Genomic DNA, 20723 nt, shown 5'->3' on the forward strand with positions numbered 1-20723 from the left:
GAGTTGGCTGGTGATGTATCGACACGGTCCTCAGCAGGGGAGCCGCGTTAGGAGCGACAGGTTGATTTAGCCTCGGAAAACACAGATGGAAGCTTGGCTCAAATATTCATCATCTCAAGAGCAGCTCTGGAATCGTGGTCCAGAGGATTTAGGGGGTCGTAAAGAGGACATCAGGAAGGGCTGGCCTCACGGAGGCCTCCAGACAGCTGGCCTCGAGCCCGGGGCGAGGGGCTGGTTCACAGCCCGGGCGACCCTTCACCTGGAGACCAGGTGCCGTCGTCCCTGCGCCTCCCTCCACGGCGCAGCACAGGTTCAGAATCGTGTGTTGAGATGAGAGAGCTGTTCAATGTGGCATTTTCTTACTTTTACATCCGGCAGCCCACGGGAAGGTTTAAAACCTCAGGTGGCCCAGCGCCCCATCCCCCTCGGCTTGCACCGCGCTATTAGACGGGAACGGGGTTTCCTGGCTCCCTGTCCGGCGTCCCTCTTGACGACGTGATTGAGCCGTGGGCTCCGTCACAGGGACTGTCACCCTGCGTGGAAATTCGAGGAGCAAATGCGCGGCGAGTGCCCGGCTTCCGTGCCCCAGTGCAGTCCGCCCACCGTAGGGCACGATCCCTCTCTTAACTACAGCCAGGAGCGGAGAGCACTGTGCACGGTTACAGGCAAAGACAAAACAACTGCATCTGACTTTTTTTGTCTTCTCAGAAGGCTCATCTCAGTGCCTCCCCCCTCTCCTCCCTCTCCCTGGGGCTGGTCCAGTTTTCACACAGACTCCCTCCCCTGCACCTGCTCCCGGGCGAGCCCCAGAGCCCCTGTGCCTGTCAGCCAGGCCCTGACCCTCCATCTGCAAGCCGCCCCCTTGCTCGGATGCTCCCCATCATGGGACCATGCACTGGTGTCGGGAGGAATGGGGGCCCCCACTCTGGCAGCCAGCCTCTGGGCCACGGGCTGGAGAGTGGACACGGGCCCCCTCTTCCCACAGCCCTGGGGCCTCAGTCCGGCAGGGACAGGCCCACAGACCTGCACATCCCGCCCTAATGGAGTGGCCTGTTCAGCCCCTCCCCTGCCCTGCCCTGCCCTGCAGTTGCTCCCCAGGACGACTGTCATTTATGGAACCTGCATCGGACACTATGTGACCGTCCCATCCCTCATCTCTTGGACCCCTCGAAACTATAACCTTGAGGTCGATACGATAACACCTTCTGATTTACAGAAGGGGAAACCAAGGCACGGTGCCTGAGCTGCATCACACGCGGGAGGCAGGATCTGTGCTCTCGCCACCCCGGATACGAGCCACAGCACCACGGAACATAGTTCACAAGCTCATCCAGCAGACGGCTCGGCAGCTGGGCTGTTTCAAAGCACAGTGTCAGCTGGTGGAGAGCCCGGCTGGTGGTAACAGCACAGAGCCCGTGCTGGCTTGGGAGGAAATGTCAGGCCACCGTCTTGCCAAGAGAGGTCACCACAAATAACCGCGCACTGTTCCCAGGTCAGGAAGAGTGAGGTTGGCGCTCACGCCCAGCTCCTTTGCAGAAACTTGCCTTCAGCATGCCTGCCTCCCCGTCCAGAGCACCTCGTCCTGGTCAGGACACCAGGCAGGGCTCCTTTCAAAACCTACAACCACTCCTGTTTTTATAACTCAGGCCTTCCTCCCTTTATTGAGATATACCACCCCGAAGATGCACAGGTGACAGCACCCAGCCGGGTGACTGTTCACAGACAAGACCCCAGTGTAGCCAGCACCCAGGTCAGGTCACCCAGAGCTCTGATCCCACTATCCCGAAGGGTGGCCAAATTCCCAAACTCAACCTTTTTGACTAGTTTGCCGGACTCTGAATGTGAGGTACACACAGTCTCTTGTGGCTTGAACCTTGAGTGGGGCAAGAGGCTTGGAGTCCGTCCGCGGTGTCATGTGCAGCCCAGCGGGTCCATCGTGCATTTGCTTTTCCTCTGCAGACGGAGACCAGGATTGTTGACCCATCGCCGGCTGACAGCGCTGGGGAGATGTCCAGGATCAGGAGACAGGGCTGTGGGGACTCCCGGGCTCGGGCATTGCCGGGGCCTGGCCAGGTGTGTGCCCCGCCTCAGTGGAGCCCTGCAAATGGCCTTCCAGGGGCGCTGGCCCACAGCCCTGGGGCCGCCTAGGAGCCCCCAGTGTGACTTGCTCCTCGGCCACTCCTGACCCCGGAGCTTGTTGAGTGGCTAAGCCCCTCGGGCTACAGGGGGAGGGTGACGCCCGTGCCACCCTCACAGGATTGTGGAAGGAATTGAACGAGCGGGTAATGACGCCAGAGTGCTGGGAACGGGACCGCCGGAATTGGGTTCCCTCTTACTCCCCTCACCCCGTGTTTCATCCCAAGCAGCCCGCTCGCTGCCAGCCCGGGATCCCCCCTCAGAGCCCGCAGGCCGCTCCCGTTTCACCCACTGTCGCTTCAGGTATCTGCACATGGAGTCCAAATCCTGTGTGCCTTTCAAGGTCTCTTCTCCCTAAATGCACAGGTGTGGCTGCACAGCTTCAGGGGGACTTCCCGTGGTCGGGACCCCCGGTCACCAGGAGGGTGTGGCGTGCGTCACCTGTTCACTCTCAGGGACCATGTCCTTTTACTCATCAGATACAGCCCTTGGGTTCCAAAAGAACTTTTAAGAAGTAATGATTGTGGGGATCCCTGGGTAGCTCAGCGGTTTAATGCCGCCTTCAGCCCAAGGCGTGATCCTGGAGTCCCAGGATCGAGTCCCACATCGGGCTCCCTGCATGGAGCCTGCTTCTCCCTCTGCCCGTGTCTCTGCCCGCCCCCCGACCCCCGTCTCTCATGAATAAGTAAATAAAATCTTAAAAAACAAAGAAAGTAATGATTGTTACTGCAGGGGTCTAGCCCTCCCTCCCTCATGTGTCCCAGGCACTGGGCAGGTACTCATGCCACCATCATCCCTGTATTGACTATCCCTAGTTCCCAAACCCAGGAAGCCCGTGTGGCCTCCACAGCCAGCCTGGAGGGCTGCTGTTGTTCCCATTTTAAGAGCAACCCAAGGTGCAGGGGAGGGTCCCTAACCACAGCCTATGCTAACTCTGCCCCCCACCTCCCCAATAGGAAGAGTACCCTTGAAGGACAGACTGGAATCTGGACAGAACTAGATTCCCTAAAATGGTGGGGCTACATCTATCCGCTTCTCTACTTATCCACCCACCCATCCATCTATCCATCCGTCCACCTGTCCATCTATCCATCTGTCCACCTGTCTACTTATGTATCCATCCATCCGTCTGTCCATCCACTCCTCTACCTCCATCCATCCATCCATCCATCCATCATTCATTCATTCACTCACTATCATGGGGCCATCCATTCATCCATCCATCCACCTGTCCATCTATCCATCCGTCCACCTGTCTACTTATGTATCCATCCATCCGTCCGTCCATCCACTCCTCTACCTCCATCCATCCATCCATCCATCCATCATTCATTCATTCACTCACTATCATGGGGCCATCCATTCATCCATCCATCCATCCGCTCATGTGATGCAAGCTCCCGGGACCCCATCGTTGGGGTGATGCCACCTCTTGCTGGACTTTCTAGAAGCTGAGTGTGAGCATCACCCGTCATGTGACTTAACCGGTGAAGGTGTCCTGTTGCACTGGAGGCACCACCGCAAGATTCTGGGCTCTTGGACCTTCTTTCACTTTCCTTAGTGGAAAGGGCTTCGTGTTTAGTGACATTCGGCACTGTCATAGGTTGGCATGCTCCTCTGTCTTTGAAAGGTGACTTCAGCTCACTCTTATCAACACTTGGTGACTCTTTGGAAAACGCGATGCTTCCATTCTGGACACAGAGCCGATGTCTCTAAGCGATCGCCACTGTTTCTCGCCTCCGGGGCTTTGATTCCATTCCCCGGGATAATGGTCCAGTGGCTGGTGCTGGGAGATGGGCAACCGCAGGGAGGCCTGTTGGTCATTCTTGGCAAGAGCCTTTGTGACCAAGGGGCGGGTGCAGGGCGGTCGCAGCTGCTCTCACGCTCCCCGAGCAGGTCTTCACGAGGGCATCTCCGAAAGGCTTCTCGGCTCCCATTGAGAGGACACACCATCCTGCTGCGCTGCCCGCCGCCCCTCCCTGGGAGACCCAGGCCCATTTGTGAGATCCCTCGAGACCCTGACAACGTGAAGGCGCAGGGGCACAGTTGCTATACTGTGGAGCATCAAGACAAGCGTGCACACGGCCCACAGATGCATCCACACACTTCTGCCGAGCATCTTCTTCAGTTATTCCGCTGGAGGCTTGCGAGTGGAAATAGTGGAGACACTGACGTGACCCCTGCCCCCCCCCTCCTGCTGCAGAAAGGGGTGATGATGGGGCCTGACCCCCTGGGCGGTCGGGTGGGATCCGCCCCAGTGAGCGTTAGGAGCCTGACCCTGAGCCCGTGGCCAACCCCTGATGTCTGTGTGGCCTCAGGAAGTCGCTCTACCTCTCTGGGCTCCGTGTCCTCAGCTGCGCATGGCTTTGTCCACGTCCACGTAGACTTGTCTACGCAGAGCGCTCAGGACGACGCACAGCACAGAACGGGCACCGCGCACATGCCGCCCGTCACCGTGATTCCCTGCGGAGTTGGCGGGTCAGCCGGGCCCTTCTCACGGGTCAGGCCCCGAGATCAGCGTTCAGCCTTCGCTTTCTTCTTTAATCCTCCGCCCAGCCCTGTGAAGGGGTCGCCGACGTTTGCCACCTTCCCCGGTTCAGAGCTGAGCGGCGAAGCAGAGCGCACACCCAGGCCTCCCCGGCCCCGGAGGGGCTTCAGGACTCCTCCGTTGTGCGGGTTAGAAGTCATTAACTTGAAGGAGCTTTCAGCCTCGTTGGGAAAATAGGATTATAATCACCCAAACTGTGGCACGAAAATGAAGAGGATAATTAAGTGTTCAGATGGGCGATGGACACGCTCACCTGTGCCGGAGGTCGACGAGACTCCGTGGACAGCTTCCACGGGGCCTTGCGGGGAGCGTGGAACAGACGCCGCGCTGGGGACGCAGGAGGATCCTTCAGGCCAGGAAGGGCATGTGCCCTCGTCAGGAATTAGACGTGGCTCTTACACGTTTACAGGATGGTTCCTTTGCCGTCGTTGATGTGAGGAAGGACTTCCGATCCACCAAAGCCAGGCTCGGCCCTCCGCTCCCTGCGGTTCCCCCGGCCCCGGCACCGTGGGCAGCCCGCGCACGTCTGCACATCCCGCCGGACTCTGGGCTCCTGCGGGACGAGGACAGCCGGGCCCATCTGTGTCCGTGGGTGCCACGTACAGTGCGATGCTAAACAGCCTCCGAAATGAGGGCACTCAGGGCAGCATGACCAGGTCAGACACATCTCTTGGGAAATGTGCTGGGGGAGGAGGCGACAGGCGGAGGGGCAGGAACAAAGCAGGAGAGGCATCGGCACCACTCCCGTGCCCTCGACACCGTCCGAGCTGAGTGTCAGGCAGGCGCATCCCCGAGACGGGTGTCGGCACACACGCCACACACACTCGCTCGCTGGTCTCGGGCGGACCTCTGGCTGCGAGCACCGTCCCCACATCGCAGAGGGAGAGACCCAGGCACAGAAGAGCAAACCCGCCAGGTCTTGGAGGGACCAGGGCTCAGACCAGGGGTACCTAGTTGCTCAGCTCAGCCCCTGACCCCCTCTCTACCCGGTTGAGCCAGGTTCCCCGGGTTGACCTGACTCAGTTCCCCGAGAGCAACTCCAGGCCCAGACCCTTGCCGTGCAGGAGCACAGCAGCACCCTGGCCCCTTGGAGCATCCTGGGAGTTCAGCTTCCTGGGAATGGGGAGCACAGATCTTGGTACGACCGGCTTAAGGCCAGTCCCTTAGCTTTTATCCTTTCCCCGAGACGGAGCAAAGCCACGTGTTCTGGGTGCGTGTTGGGCTTCTCGAGTCTGTGTGCGAATTTGACCCGAGTCCCAGGAGCGGGGGCGGGGGGTGCTGAGGAGTTCCGGGCCTTTCCTGCCCAGCCTAGGTCTCGTCCCGGCAGAGGCCATCCTGCTTCTCAGCATGTGTGCTCCCTGCCTGCCCGTTCACCTCCCTCCCTGCACCCCTGGACCAGGGGGGCCCACGCTGCCACCCCTGCCCCACCCGAGCCCCCATGCAGGGAGTGGGCGTCTTCCCACCCAGTGATGAGGGAGCAGGAGCTGGTCAGGCCTGGGGCGGTGCTCCCAGGCTGCAGGGGGAGGAGCCAGGCGAGCTGGGCTGCAGGACCAGGCTCCCCCCACCAACACCCCTCCCCGCCGCCTCCGGAAAGTTGATGCAGGTGGGACCACAGTCTGTGAACTCCGTGAAAACGTGAGAGAGGGGCCCCGCCGCTCCTGACACCAAATGTTGCGCACATTAAAGTTTAATTCGATCTTTTTTAATATCACATTAAAACGTTTCCATCCAGGAATGGAATGGTTATAGCGCATATAAATCTGCCATACACACAGTGTTTCATTTATATTAGCTTTTATTTAACTTGGTAAAAGGTAATTTGCTTTTATTAATTGATTCCTTCTCCTCCTCCGGTCTGGCAGGCCGTGGGGACCCTGGGTGGGGACGCATGCGGGGCAGCTCCCCCCGGCCCCCAGGGCTGCCCCTCACCTGGTGCCAGTGCTCGTCTTGCAAGGACGCTGCGGGACGGCCAGGGCGCCTGCTTCCCCCACAAGGCCTCACCTCAGGGCGCCCTGGCCGGTACTGACCGCTCAGGGGGGTCGGAGCCCTTGTCAGCCTCCTGCCTTAGGGGGGCACGTAGAAAACGACCCCCATGCAACTGCTGACTCGTGGGCACACCTGGGCAGCGGTGCTGGCATCTGGGATGCGTGGCCTGCGTCAGGCTGGCCGCCTCCGTCGGCCGCTGGTGCCCCGAAGAGACTCGGTGTAACGAGCCCCTGCCTGAGCTGTGTCCTGATGGTCCCTCGGCCCACCTGCCTGTGTCCGTGACCCAGCTCCCCCGCGCTGGCTGGCACCGTGCATTCACCCACCTTCCTCCGCCCATCTCTCTACCCTCAGAAGTGTGGGTCCCGCTCTGTGCTGGGACCGTGCCTCAGTTTCCTCATTTGTGCTGGGACCTTTGAGCCGCTGTCGGGTCACAGTCTGGTGCATCCCCAGGTGAATTTCTGGGTAGGTTGACACGCGGGGCAGTACGGAGGCCGCCAGGTTCATCTAGAGCCCATCCTCTGCACCGCGTCCCCGTCCTGACGCACGCAGAGCGCCCCGGCACGGATGGAAGGCTGCCTCCAGGCTGAGAGCTGTCATCGTCAGCAGACTCCGCTCTAGAAACGCCTCGGCATGTCGCAGGTGCCACGGGCGGCGGGCCGCAGACCGGGTGCCAGGCGGCTTCAGGACGGGCGGCTGGGGTGGGATCGGCAAGCGAGGGTCCGCCTTCCATCCCGGGAAGAGACAGCATCCGCGTGGCCCCTGGGTCACCGGCACCCGCGCTGCCCCCGTCACCTGCAAGCAGTGGGCTGCTCGCAGGACTGGGAAGAGCCATAGTCCCTTCCCCCACGGAACCTTCGTGCCAACTTCACTTTGCTACAAAAGTAATATTGAAAATGGCTGATGTTGGGGAAAAGGTATTTATGACAAGAGCCAAGAGCTACTGGCGGACGCGTGCCTGGCGTTTTCCCACGGGAAAGGCGACACTAGGCCTACCTGCCGAAGGAAGAGCAAGGAGCTCTCGGCTCACGGTTCGAGACGCGCCGTCTCCGTGGGGCCGGGGGGCGCGGGTCGCTCTGCAGACAGACGCGGGCTTTGTAATGACTTAACCGCGCAAAGACCGCATAATTGCAATTGGGACAAATTGTTTTCCGTGGTTTGGATGATGATGCTTCGTATGTGTGCAGTGCTTTAAACCCTTCTCCAAGCTGTTTCATACCCACTCTGCCATGTCCTCCGCCTAACTGAGCTTGAATTGGAACAAAGAAACACACTGATAAATTAACTAAATCCTGCCCTTTTATGGGGGGCAGGAGGGGCGAGAAACACAGCTGCGTCACAGTTGGTTTGTGGGTGCCCATGAAGAAACGTGGAAAAAAATAAGGGGGAAACGTTATGCTCTGCACCCCTCCCTGGCTCAGAAATAGGGAAAAAAAAAAACCACCAGGAAATCAATCGGATTCATTTTTTTAATATGAAATATTTGAGATGAGATACTTGTTCCTTGTTCTCCTGTTCTTTTCTCTGACCCTCCCATCACCGCTGCTCAGAACACGTGTATTTCTGAAAGTTTCACAATTGGAATTTTTGGTAAGAAGCCGTGACGGGAAGAAACCGTTCAGTAGGAGGGTCAGAGACACAAAGCGTCGGGGGGTCTCCCCCTGGGAGAGACGGACGGCGGAGCCAGAGCGGCTCTGCCGCAGGCTGTGCCGCACATCGTGGGATGCAGCGTCCCTGGCTTCGCCCACTCGATGTCACATCCAGAAATGTCACCCGGCATGGACTGCCCAGGGCCCCTGGGGTGGGCGTGGGCTGGACAAACTGCCCCCGGGTTGAGAACGGCTCGTAAAGAAGCCCCATTGCTGTGAAGCAACAGACCTGTCTGCAGGAAAGCCTCGCGCGGAGGACTCATCCGGGAATCAGGCACCGCGTCCGCAGGGCCGGCTTGGGCCAGAGTGACGGGCCGTCCCCTGGATCTTCGTGTCCCCTCGTGACCACTGAGGGCCACCTCTGTTGTCAGCAGGGAAATGGAGCTGGTGCTCCCAAGGGCAGGGACGATGCTTCGCTTCAGGCAGGCCTTCATCTTCCCCAAGTTCTCAGCATCTGAAGAAGAAAACCAGGATATTGGAGGAATGACAACTAAGGAAACATCTAGAAATTGCTTCTCAGTTTGCACTGTGAGGTTTGTCTGCCAGACCTCCTCCCCGCCTGCCCCGCCTCCTCCACTGGAGACGCTGTGTGGCCCCCAAACAAGGAGCTGTCGGGCGGTGAGCCAGCCTCCTCCTCTGCTGCGTGTCCCTGGGGGGCAGGAGGGGAAGGACTTTCAACCATTTTCAGGAGATGGCTCCGAGGGGCCAGAGGTCCGCCCCAGGGACACGGAGACCAGGGCTCTCCTTTCAGGGGAGGCCGGGGCAGAAAGAGCCCTCCCTCCCGGCTGTGGCCCAGAGCAGGGACACCTGGGGAGGTGTGTCCCATGCATGGTCTCAGGGAAGCCGCAGAGAAGCCAGCGCCGCAGCCGGGACGCAGACTGGGCGCATGAGGACAGCTGATGGGCGCTCTGCCTGCCGTCTGCGCGTGGAGCAACTGCAGAGGCACCGAGCATCCGCGCTTCGGGCCCTGGACCAGAGGGAGGGGTGCCCTCGGTCTGTCTGTACCTGCGGAGCCCCGTTACGGAGCGAGTCCACTGAGCATCCCCACGGCTCCAGGGAAGGGTTTAGGCATGCACGTGAACAGGAACACGCCCATGCCCACACACACGGTGCACTCATATGCTGGTATGCATGCATGCATGCACACACCTGCACACACCTGCATGCAGGAGTGCATGCGGTGTACTCACGCAACTGCCCTCTAGTCTGCATAAATGCATTGTGCATGCACGCACACAGACATGTGCATACAGTGTGCACACATACGTGCACCACACATATGTGCCTTCACACACAGATGCACACTGTGTACTCACATGAGCTCACACACACGAGTTTTCTTTCACATGGACTCTTCGGCAGATCCTGCAAGGTATAGAATCATTTCGTTTCTGATGGTGGCAGGTGTTACAATGCTGAGGGACCAGGGGAGTTCGGGGATGGGCCTCTGCTTTATCAAGAGCCCAGGAAGCCCCCTGAGGACCCCCCGCAGCTGGTGGAGCTGCCGAGTCCTGGAGGCAGAGGGGAGCAGGCGAAGGCACAGGCCAGGGGACCCCGGTTACCGTGTGGATTGTGTGGTCCTACTTGTTTTCCGGAACTCGCACCAAAGTTTCTGGAGAGCTCTTCTCCCCAGCAAATGCAGCACTCCCAGAAGGCAGCCCCCTGCCTCCCAGGGCAAAGCTCTGAGAAGCTGGTGGGGAAGCAGGAAGGGCCGGGGACCCGTGCAGCTCAGCGGTGCTGGGGAGAAGGTGCCATCCGCTTCCTCCCCTGAGGGGGGCCGGGCCCTGCCGGGGGACCCTCCCTGGAGGCTGGTGCTGGGGGCGTTCCCGGGCGGTGTGTCCCTCCTGGTGCCGGCATGGGGCACCGTGTGCTCTCGGGGTGAACGAGGGGCTTCCCCAAGCCCGGCAACTGTGCGTCAGTCCGAATCTCAGCACCCACCTCCACCGTTCTTAGCGCCGTCGATCACAGCTGTGGGAGGAAACAAGCCAAACTCCAATAGCTCGTTTCTCAATGCGCTACCCCCTGTTTACGTGCTGGGGTTAGGATCTCGCTGGGCGAGAGCCGTGTTCCCTCCCGCCTGCCTGGGAAGGAACACGTTCACCCTGGAGTCTAAAACGAGGGTGTGGGGAATGGCGTTATCCAAATGCGGCCTGTGCCCGGGGCCCCAGCGTCGTGCCGACGTCACGTTCCCGCTCTTGATCGCGGACTTGGGTTATGTAAGCCGTTGTCGTCGGGGAGCCTGGGGGAGGAATCCTCGGGAACTCTGCCTAATTTTGCAACTGCTGTGAGTCGCAAACTCTTTCAAACTTAAAATTAAAAAACCCCATCTCCATAGCATTCAGTTCTCAGCCATCAGCAGATACCTCCGTTATCAGATATCTTGAGTTGAACAACAAACACATTCTCCAACCCATGCTTTAACAATAAAGAAGGCAGACTCTTGAGCACAAAGTGGCTCCTCTTCGCCTCTCCTCATCCTCTCCACCCCCAACACCCTTCGTTAAAAAAAAAAAAAAAATCCTCCTTTCTAATGTGAACACTGAAATGTGCATTAAGATCACAAGGCTGGTCTCAGCGCTGGCTTCTTGTTCCCAGATCAGAACCGCCTTAGGGCGATCACTCTCTGAAAGATAGTTCTGTCCTTGCAAAGCTCCAATGGCACCTTGCGCAGACCTCAAGGGGGTGAATCCCTGGTCTCAGCCTGTGCCCATTTGCTCGGCCGTCCCCCATGGACTGTAACGCGATCGGAAGCTGGAAGAGCAGACGTTTGGCTGGGGGTGTGGAGCAGCCACAGCTGTGTTTCAGCTGAGCTTTCCCGGGAGATGGAGTGAGTTTTGTGGGAGTGAGAAGGCTGGAGGGCTCGCTTCCTTCACCCCAGTCTGGGGCTTGCATGGTGCACCCCGGATGCTTCCCATTGCTCGGGGCCCGCACACCTGCCCCGGATGCGAGGCTGTGGCCATCCCCGGGAGGCTCCTCGGGAGATACTGAGGATGCATCGTGAGGTGTCTGCAGGCTGCCCAGAAATGGCTGTGCCCCCCAGAGGAATGTCCTCTGCACCCAAGATCTGCTTCTGCAAAAACCCCTCCACATGCAGGAGCTAGCAACGTGCTTAGAAGGAAGAGGGAGGGAGGGAAGGAGGGAGGGAGGGAGACAAACATCTGTGGCATCTCTGCTCTGTGCCTGGCGCCACGTGATGGCCAGCCCTGCATCTCACCTTCTCCGCACGGTGGCTGCTGTGGCTCCCAAGGTCTCCACGTGTCCCTTCCTTGCTCAGGTCACGGACCACGGCAGGTGTCCCCCACCGACTCTCATTCAGAGACGAAGGCCGTCTGCCTTCAGCTTCCAGTTCCTCTGAGTCCTCAGGCCCTCTCCACCCAACCGTGGGCCTGTGAGAGACGAGGAAAGACTCATCCGTCTGCCTACACGCAGAGGGGAGGTTCCAAGGCCCGCCCAGGGGAAGCCGTCCCCGTGGGCGTCTGCTCCCCGGCAGCCACCTGTTCCCGTGGACAGGCGCGCGTGTTCGGTGTTAGCTTTCAGGTTTTGCCATGACGTTAGTGCTTTTATTACCCCCTTTACACAGATGAGGGACCAGAAGGTTCAAGGACTGAGCTGAATTGCTCACGAGCATGTGGCTCATCGACGGGAGCGGGGACTGGGCCCCAGCCACCACTCCCAAGGTCTCCTTGTGTCCCTCCGCCCGCCCCCCCTTTCTGGCAGTCGCTGCCCGGGTGCTTCTGTTCTGGCTTTTCGGGCGTCCCCAATGAACACGACACGGGCAGAAGGAGGAAAATCTTCCTTTTCTAAGCTTCCGTGTCAGGGAGGGCCTAGCAGGGCTGTGTTGTGACGTAGGAAGCAAAGACCTTTCTAGAACCCGTGTCCTGTGGTCTGGATTCCCTGGCACTCCTCTCAGAGCAGGCTCCTCCTTGGCACCCTAAATGACTCCCCGGAGTTGGGAGCGCTCCTTGCATGATGGACGCATCTTTTAAAAGTCTAGATAAAGCCTGCAGCCCGGTGTTATGGGAAAAGATGGTTTGCTTTGTGATTCTCAGATGTGAACGATGGAGAGAGTGCTCTCAATCTCATTATTGCAGTTGTCATATTTCAGAACTCCCTAAATTTAGCTGTATTTAAAAAAAAATGCCTACAGTCTTACATCAAGATAAAAAGGTTTCTGTCAAAATCAAATGACATGTCAATTTTAATGAGCAACTGAAAAATTAACAAATGTAACGTTCTAATCTAATTATGTTCTTCCGGAAAGCTCCTTGAAAGTTGACTCCAGTCTGATTGGCAAGTGCTCTGCCGCCGGGGCAGCAGCGACCATGTGTGGGAACCCCCTGGCGTGTGCAGAGGGGTTTGCCCCTCACGGCATTTCCAAAGCTTCGGGGTCGTTGGCTCACATGCTCACGCTTGTCGTGGACTACGACGTACACACAGAAAAGCAAACAAAGTGTACGCGTGTCTCTCTCAATTTTCCCAAGAGAGTCACAACCACATAGCCAGCACTGCAGATGCTCCCCTAGGGCCCCTCCCAAGTCACTGTCTCCCCACGATTTTTAATAAACAGCAGCTGTTTTTAGAAGGAGGGGATCTGGCCTCTCGGCTCCCGAAGCCTCACCGTATAATTGGTGCACAGAATGCTGCTCAGAGTTAACGTGCGCGGTTTGCTCAGTTTGGACCTATGTGTAGAGTCATGTGACCGTCATCATCATTCAGGTAGTAAACCTTCCATGGCCTCCAAAAGCTTCCCCTCCGTCCCTTTATTGTTTTGTGGGGTGGGGAGAAGGTAACAACACTAATATGAGCTCTACCCTTGCAAAGATTTTCAAAGTCCATGAGACCTTACTGTTAACTCTGGGCACCAGGCTGCAAGCGGAGCTCGAGAATACAGTAACCCTGTGCCCATTAAACATCCCCGTCCCCTCCGCCGGCCTCTCGTGACCGCCTTCTGCTTCTACATCCTCGATGTCCTTCGGTCCTCACGGAAGAATCCGAGCTTTTCAAGCAGGGATCTGTGCTTCCCTTCCCAGAGGACAGGTGGCTGTGTGCAGTGAGGGAGGAGAAACGGTGACATTTGTGCATCCCCTCTCCTGCCCAGCGTCCCTCGTGGTTTGAGAATCCCACATGCTGCTCTGTGTGTTTCTGGGGAAGGACGCGGAAAGACCTCTGCCCTGTTGTCTCCAGTGAGTGAGAGCTTTGACGAGATGTGGCTGTGCTTTCCAGCTCCCACCCTTACAGAAGGGATTTTATTTCACTTCCCAGAGCGTAGGGTGCTGCGTCAGTAGGACGTGACCTTTTATCACGGGCGTGGACCTGGGCGGAAGAGCATCATGAGCTAATAACTAGAACTGGCTCAGCAAATGCCTCCCTTCCCTTGTCTTGCTTTTATTTGGTGGCACGTTGGGTGTGGGAGAGAGTGATGGCGTCTCTTCATGCCGTCCAGCTGGACACTCCCCAGAGCGTCATTCTGGGAGCTGGAGACAGTGGAGACCGGAGTCGGCCCTTTCTCAAGGACGTATTGATTAGCTGGGAACAGGGCACACCCAAAAACAAGCAGTGGGGAGGGCAGCAGGTGCTAAGTACCAATGTGGGAGGGAAGAGGAGGCCAGAGATGGGAGATCAAGAGATGGGAGGCAGGTTATCTGGACGATGTAGAAGTCACCTGACGCAAAGCCAGGATACAGGCAGGACAGGTGATGCGGGCAACACAAGGCTGGTCTACCTTCATCTCCTCTTTTTTAAAAAGGAAATTAAGGGGGGATCCCCGGGTGGTTTAGCGGTTTAGCACCTGCCTTTGGCCCAGGGCACGATCCTGGAGTCCCAGGATCGAGTCCCACGTCGGGCTCCCGGCATGGAACCTGCTTCTCCCTCCTCCTGTGTCTCTGCCTCTCTCTCTCTCTCTCTCTCTCTCTGTGTCTATAATAAATAAATAAATAAATAAATAAATAAATAAATAAATAAATAAATCTTTTTTTAAAAAAAAGGAAATTAGGTTGGCCTTGTTTTTTTATTTGTTTTCTTTGCATTTTTTTACAAATGCATGATCTCGATCCTTGGTTATTAACGATTGTGTATGTCCACATAGTGTACTTAGTAAAGCAGAAAATTAGACGTTTTAGAAAGATTTCCACCAGAGGCCAAAGTAAAAGTAGTTTTCTAGTTTTCAGTTTCAGTTAGATAAAATATCCTATCCCTAATAAAGATTTAATCCTGTAGACTTTGGATTTCATATCCCAAGAATGGAATGGCCATTTCCATGGTGAGACATTCATATTTGATTCCTGAGACCCAAAGCCACATTTTTAACCTTTTATTGAGATCCTTTCTGACCGTATAATCTTAGGAGATCTGGAGATCTTAGATATCAGGAAGATAAATTTACATAGACCTATACCATAATTCTTGTTCTTCATATATTTTATATTGCATCATTTACATATGCTTTAAATATCCAATGAATTGTAATAAATGGGAACTCATAATAAAACTGGTAATAAAATGGATTATTCAGGTAATGCTGTTTTATTACAGTCTCATTATGATTATATAATCCTTATTAAAATCTGGATCAAAGATGAATTTCTCACTGGAGGCATTTCACAAGTACTTTAATAAATTCTATTTATTGCACAATCCCGGGGTGAATATTGGTTTTTATAATCTCATACAAATGTGTTGTAACATGACATGGAATCCATCTACAGGAAATCTGCAGCATGATTCCTTGATAATTTGTAGCTTAGTTTCAGAACTTCTTGTTCTTACTCTAGATTCTTTCATTAGAAGCAATGTTTGCTGGGTGGAATGTATTCATAGCATTATTTTTCATCTTTAGCTGCTATGGAAGTTGCCCCCAAGTGGCCCTTTTCTTAGAATCTTATTCTGACAGCATCTGGGGTCGTCTGGTGCTGATTAAAGCTGCACATGGCAGACGGAATCAGGCTGAGCGAGCGCCATCCGTGTGGTGAGCCCTATCCTTGTGGTGGGGGGTGCAGCCATTTACTAACAGGAGCCTACACATCTGGGAACTGGCAAAGCAGCCCCTTGCCCCGGCATCTCCAGAAAGATCTTTGAAGGCTGGACGAGAGCCAAAACAAGACAGCAAGAATGATCAAGGGAAAGGCATGGAGCCTCTCCGAAAAGACTGGCAGCGAGAATGCTTTGGCTGGGAAGAGACAACACTGGGAGTATTTAATGTCATGAAATAGTCAGATCTGTTCCACCAGACTCGGAAGGCAGGGCCCAGGAGCATATGCGCCCGGTCTAAGAACCAGTGAAGGGAGTCCAGCTTTCAGCCTGATCTAACAGGTAGAGACAAATACTGGAAACATCCTGTGACTTTGTCATCTTTGGTATCTACAGGTGGGGCCTGGTGCTGTCCACCTGGGGGTGCTGAACGTGTGCCTGAAGATGGAGCTGCTCTGACATCCTTCAGACGCAGATGCAGCACCCCCTTGGTGGACAGCACGGGGCGGACACATGCGCTTAAGGGTTCGTTTCCAGAACCCCACATGCGTGGGTCAAGGAAGAAATAGGACTGACCTATCTTAACATCACTGGAATTCACTACCCACAGCTGCTGCCTCGGAAGACCCTGGGCCAGACCTCTGTGTCCACTCTGGTCTCCTTCCTCTGGAGTCTGCTTCCCCATCTGTACAACAGGCAGCGCAAGGATCTACCATGATGTTGTTACAGGGATAAAAGAACCCATGTTAAAATCATAGCGTATCTGGTACATGAAGATGTGTATTGTAAAAATGTTTGCTAAATTAAATAGATTTTTTTTCTGAATGGGTCTCATAGGCCATCCTGGAGGGTGAGGTCATGGGTGGGGGGCGGGTAGGGAGTGAATCCTATGCATAAGAAACCGAGACACCTCCTCATTCTTCTAGGCGTGCCAGGTGTGGACAGTGGAGGCAGCACTCGCCGAGTCCCAGGTTGTGGGGACCAAGGATCTGTTTGAGATGAGGCAGCGCAACGGGCCTTCAGGCCTGGGTGCAGAGCCCAGGGGTTAACACCCTCTGAATGCAGACTGGAAATTGGATGTGGAAACTCGATTTTACCAGCATCAGTTGGGGAAGCACAATTTTAAAAGCAGGATTTAGATAAAACTGCTTATTAGTAAAGTGAGGATTATCCAGGATTTAAAAGTTTGGTCTTATCTTCCGCACCGCTCAAGTGTGGGAACTTGAGGGGATTTTGGCCCCTGGCCGGGGATCTTCAGCTGTAAAAGTGTCAGACAGTCTTGAAAAAGTGACACCTGCTGCTGGTCCTGAGGTTTCCTGCCATCCCGGGGGGTGGGGGGTGATGCTGATAAATACGTGTGTGAGCAAAACCCAAGCACGTGGCCGACCGACTCCGGGTCCTTGATGGCAGAAAGCCCTTGACACCATAAGCATCTGGGACCATCCACGGAGCACAGACCCCACGGAAGGTTCCACTTGAGAGACGATCCGGTGCCACCAGCACCACAGCGTGGTGGGCCTTTCTCTCCGCCTGCCACCTGCAGGCAGGACGGCACCCAGACAACCATGGGCCGGCTTCCCTGTTCTTTCCAGACCTTAACACGTTAAGGACGTTCCATAAGTTGTTCTGATGGGCCCTGGCAGCCTGACAAACAAGGGCTATCACCAAAAAAGACGCACGTAGTCTGGGCCAGGAATTACGATGGATCCCTAAACCTCAGAGCTCCCCCAGCCTCTGCCAAATGCAGCTCATCTTTCGAAGGACCTGCTTCACGTACAGATCAGTAAGGGAAAAACCACTCAAGAGAAACGAAATGGGAAAGTGGGCAAAGACATAAATGGGAAGAGACAGAGACGGTGGTAAACAGACATACAGAAATATTGCACCTGCTAGTGGTCAATTTAAGACAAACCAAAGGGCAAATCAAAGGGCCACCCTTGCTCGTCTGATTAGCAGAATCTGAAAGTTGGCAGTTGAGGCCCTGGGGACGTGGGGTCCTGCAACATGTGCATGTGGGAATGGCGCACGGTTGGCTCCTGTGTTAGTTTTCTGTTGGTTTAGCCAGGTGTCCGCTGGGGCTGCACCCTGTCCTCACCTAGGGCCTCGCCCGGGCTCCCCAGGTGCAGCAGAATGAGTTCCTTCTGCTTCCCACGCAGCTTCCTCCACAAGGAAGGCCGCCCGGCAGGTGGGGTGAAGGAGAGACAGTCCCCGGGGCGAGGACCCTGGAGATCGTGGAGGGTGGGCTGCCAGGAGGTGCGGTCTGGGGGCACTGTCACTGAGCTCAAGGGAAGAGAGTTTAAGGAGGTGGAGGCTCTGCAGCAGCAAACTCCGCAAAGCAGCCAAAGAACATGAGGGCAGGGGTGACATAGGGCAGGTTGGGGCCCGCAGGGCAAGAGGCTGCTGTGGGAGGAGGAGGGAGCCACCCCGGGGCTGCCCGCTGCTTCCGGCAGTGGTGAGAACACGGTCACCAAGAGTGCCAGCACCCTGCGGCAGGGACAGTTCAGCAGGCTGTGCCCTGGTGAGGATGCTGTTGTCCCCCGGGTGTGGGAAGACCCAGGGACCTGCAGGGCCGGCTCCAGGTGGGGGGCCCTGGCCGCTCCCTCGTTTCCGCCGCCTTTCTCTGCAATTAGAGATGCCTCGTGTGCAGGGACCATTAACGCTGCGTCTCCTGCTGCATTATTGAGCAGGCGTCCCGAGGGGCCGGAGCCGGTTCCCACTCTTCAAAGGGAATAAATAGGGTGAGGACGTGACTGTGGGTGTTAACTGTGGGGAGCGTGGGCTCTGCAGACCTGGAATGTGCCAGGCCTAATTACCCTCTGCACTTGTGGAGAGGCAAGGAGCCTCACCAGGCCTTCGGACCTGCAGGGATGAAACCGAGGATGCTTCCGGAAAATTAACCCCAAGTCTCCTTGACGGGGGAGGACAAGCCACAGCCGGCCTCCCAACACCCAAATAAGCCTCTGGCTGGGCAGTATTTCTTCCAGAATGTACCCTGGGAGGTGTTTCTCACCATCCTTTTGCTTTTCAGACAGGAATCCCCACCTCTTTCTGTTTCGGGAGATAAATTGACTGAATGCTAACAAATTTGTTCCATTAACATATTCAGCGGTAGGCAGGCATGAGATAATATAACTCAATTTCTATCTTAAATCATTGTTTTAATCTTGCACTTGAATATCATCATTTAATTTGTACATCCAGCTGGAAATATTGATTTTCAGAGGCATTTATTCTGTGCATTATGTAAAATTCTATTTGCACTCTGCTATAGAAATATTACTTTGTGGCTTAAAATATTATTGAGATTGTTCCTTTTTTTTTTCTCATTTCCCACCTGCATCATATGCAGACAGGGCATTTGAGGGCCTAACCGGGGCGTCGGGAGGGGAAAGGAGCTCATTGAACCGCGTGGGACTGACTGACTGTGGCCTAGGGGAGAGACGGGGGAAAATTGTGTGTGTTCCCTTGGTTTCTAGGACTGTGCGTGTGCCTCGGTGTATGTATCCTATGTTAGTACAATTGTTTAAAAGCTGGTGGATAGCAAACGGCAGGCTCCCAGACTTAACCCAAGGCCAGGCACCCAGCCAAGCTCCAGGCCAGCTGCCTGTGGGTCAGCGAGGGGAGCCCCCAAGGCTGTTGTTGGGTTGGGCTCCGGGGCTGGAGCTGCAGAAGCAGCCCCTCTGCTTGCACACTGATCAGGTTCTGCTGCTTTTGAGATCTCTCCCTAAACTTGTGCTTGCTCTCGTGTCCCAAGGCCTCTCTCACTGAGACACCCTAGAGAAAACATTGGTAGCCTCCAGCGTGGCTGTGGCAGGAAGGGAATGTTCATCCCAGATGCATCCAGAAGTCGGCCAGTCGAAGGCATGAATCCCATCCACCCTCGTGATGCAAACAGCCACAGCCTTATGCATTCAGAGCTTCTGACCTTTAGAACTGAGCATCCGCGGCTCACGTTGTGGAAACCCACACCATAGCTGATCTCCCGGATACCCGCTGACCCGGGCCGGGCGGTTATAATTATTCCCATTTCACAGATGAGGACGCCGAGGCTCAGAAGTGTGATCTCACAATTCACTGACTTCAGTGGCAAAATAGTGGCAGGTAGACAAGAAAGATCCCAGGCGGCTCACCGGGATCTCCGGCAGCCCGCAGAGGGGGGCGCGGGTCAGACGGGGACTCTGGCCATGGGGACGCCCCTGCCCGTAGGGCTCAATCGTGTGTGTTTAGGATCCATCCACGAGCCCGTGAAACAGGACCGCAGGTGCATTTGCTGATCTCTGCTAACTCAGAGAAGACAGAAGTAGATTTAAACTAATGGTCGTTATATCAGGCTTAGGGAAAAAAATCAATACGTAGTTGTCCAAAAAAACCTTTTAAGGAAAATGTTTTAGGAATAGATTCTATGTAGGGGAAGTCTAGAACGGGCGACATAATTTGTGGGGCTCAGTGCAGAACAAGAACACTGGGCCCCTTGTTCAGAAAGTATGAAGAATTTCAGGACCATGACAGAGAGCAGTGCCCGCGGGATGGGGCCCCTCTGAGCGGCGAGCAAGGTTGCGGCTGAGCGGGCCCAGGTGGAGTGCATGGGGCAGCTGGGGAAGAGCTCCTGGAAGTCCTGCCCTTGGCCTTGCACCTGCCACTGGTCAGACGACCCTGAGAGTTCAGTGCTGGGAGGCAGGCCGATCCCTGCCAGGAGGCTGAGTCACTCCTGAAGGACTGGAGTATCTCCACCTCGAAGGACCCCCATGAATGCTTCCACTTTCTCCTTATTCCCTGGAGAGACGGTGCAGCAGACCCTCCCTCCCACGGGAGCCTGGAAATCACAGCAGCTTCCCAGGAAGTGGCCTGGGCTCCCCATGGGTACAGACCGCCAGACCGGCCAGAGCCAGAACTGGACCAGGAGGGGAGTCCTGCTTAGAGCATCCTTCATGCCAGTCTTCATTCATTCATTCATTCATTCATTCATGGGATGTAGGCTCCCCTGGGGGGACCCCCGCACAGAGCCCTCCTCCATCGTGGGGGCGGCTGGGCTGGCACAGGGCCTGCAGCCAGGGCACAGCTTCCCTGAGACGGTGGCTCCTGCAGGAGAGAGGAGGGCGAGCAGGCTGGCAGGGAGGAAGGGCTCTGCACGGGCGGCCCACAAAGATCACCCCTCAAATACCCTCTCCTCCTCCTCCCTGAGGTCTGTGCCTAAATTCAGTAGGGAAACAGCAAACCTCCTTGGTGAACTCCATTAAAAAAATAAATAAGATAAATTGAAATATCTAACCGCTAACACCCGTAAGGATGCCCGTTGTCATAGGCATGCACACGGGCGCAGGTGTACACACACGTACATACACATACAGGGGACGCTTGGTGCACCCAGGAGGGTCCCGCCGGCACCGAGTGGGTGGGCGTCAGGGGCACTGCCAGGCGCAGCCCGCACGCCCGTGAAGGGG

General features: G+C 56.0%; 1 protein-coding gene and 1 long non-coding RNA gene across 5 annotated transcripts in view; one reads left to right on the forward strand and one right to left on the reverse strand.

Annotated features, from left to right (window-relative positions):
* Window positions 1–20723, forward strand: part of CDH4 (cadherin 4) — a 508943-nt gene that overhangs the window by 202494 nt on the left and 285726 nt on the right. The window lies entirely within an intron of this gene.
* Window positions 8119–10507, reverse strand: LOC144298640 (uncharacterized). Its single transcript, XR_013365592.1, has 3 exons — window positions 10255–10507; window positions 9633–9681; window positions 8119–8770 (listed from the first exon to the last, which is right to left on the reverse strand). It is a non-coding gene; the product is annotated as an uncharacterized LOC144298640 (long non-coding RNA).

This window comes from Canis aureus, chromosome 26 (genome assembly GCF_053574225.1).
Source record: "Canis aureus isolate CA01 chromosome 26, VMU_Caureus_v.1.0, whole genome shotgun sequence".
NCBI lineage: Eukaryota > Metazoa > Chordata > Mammalia > Carnivora > Canidae > Canis > Canis aureus.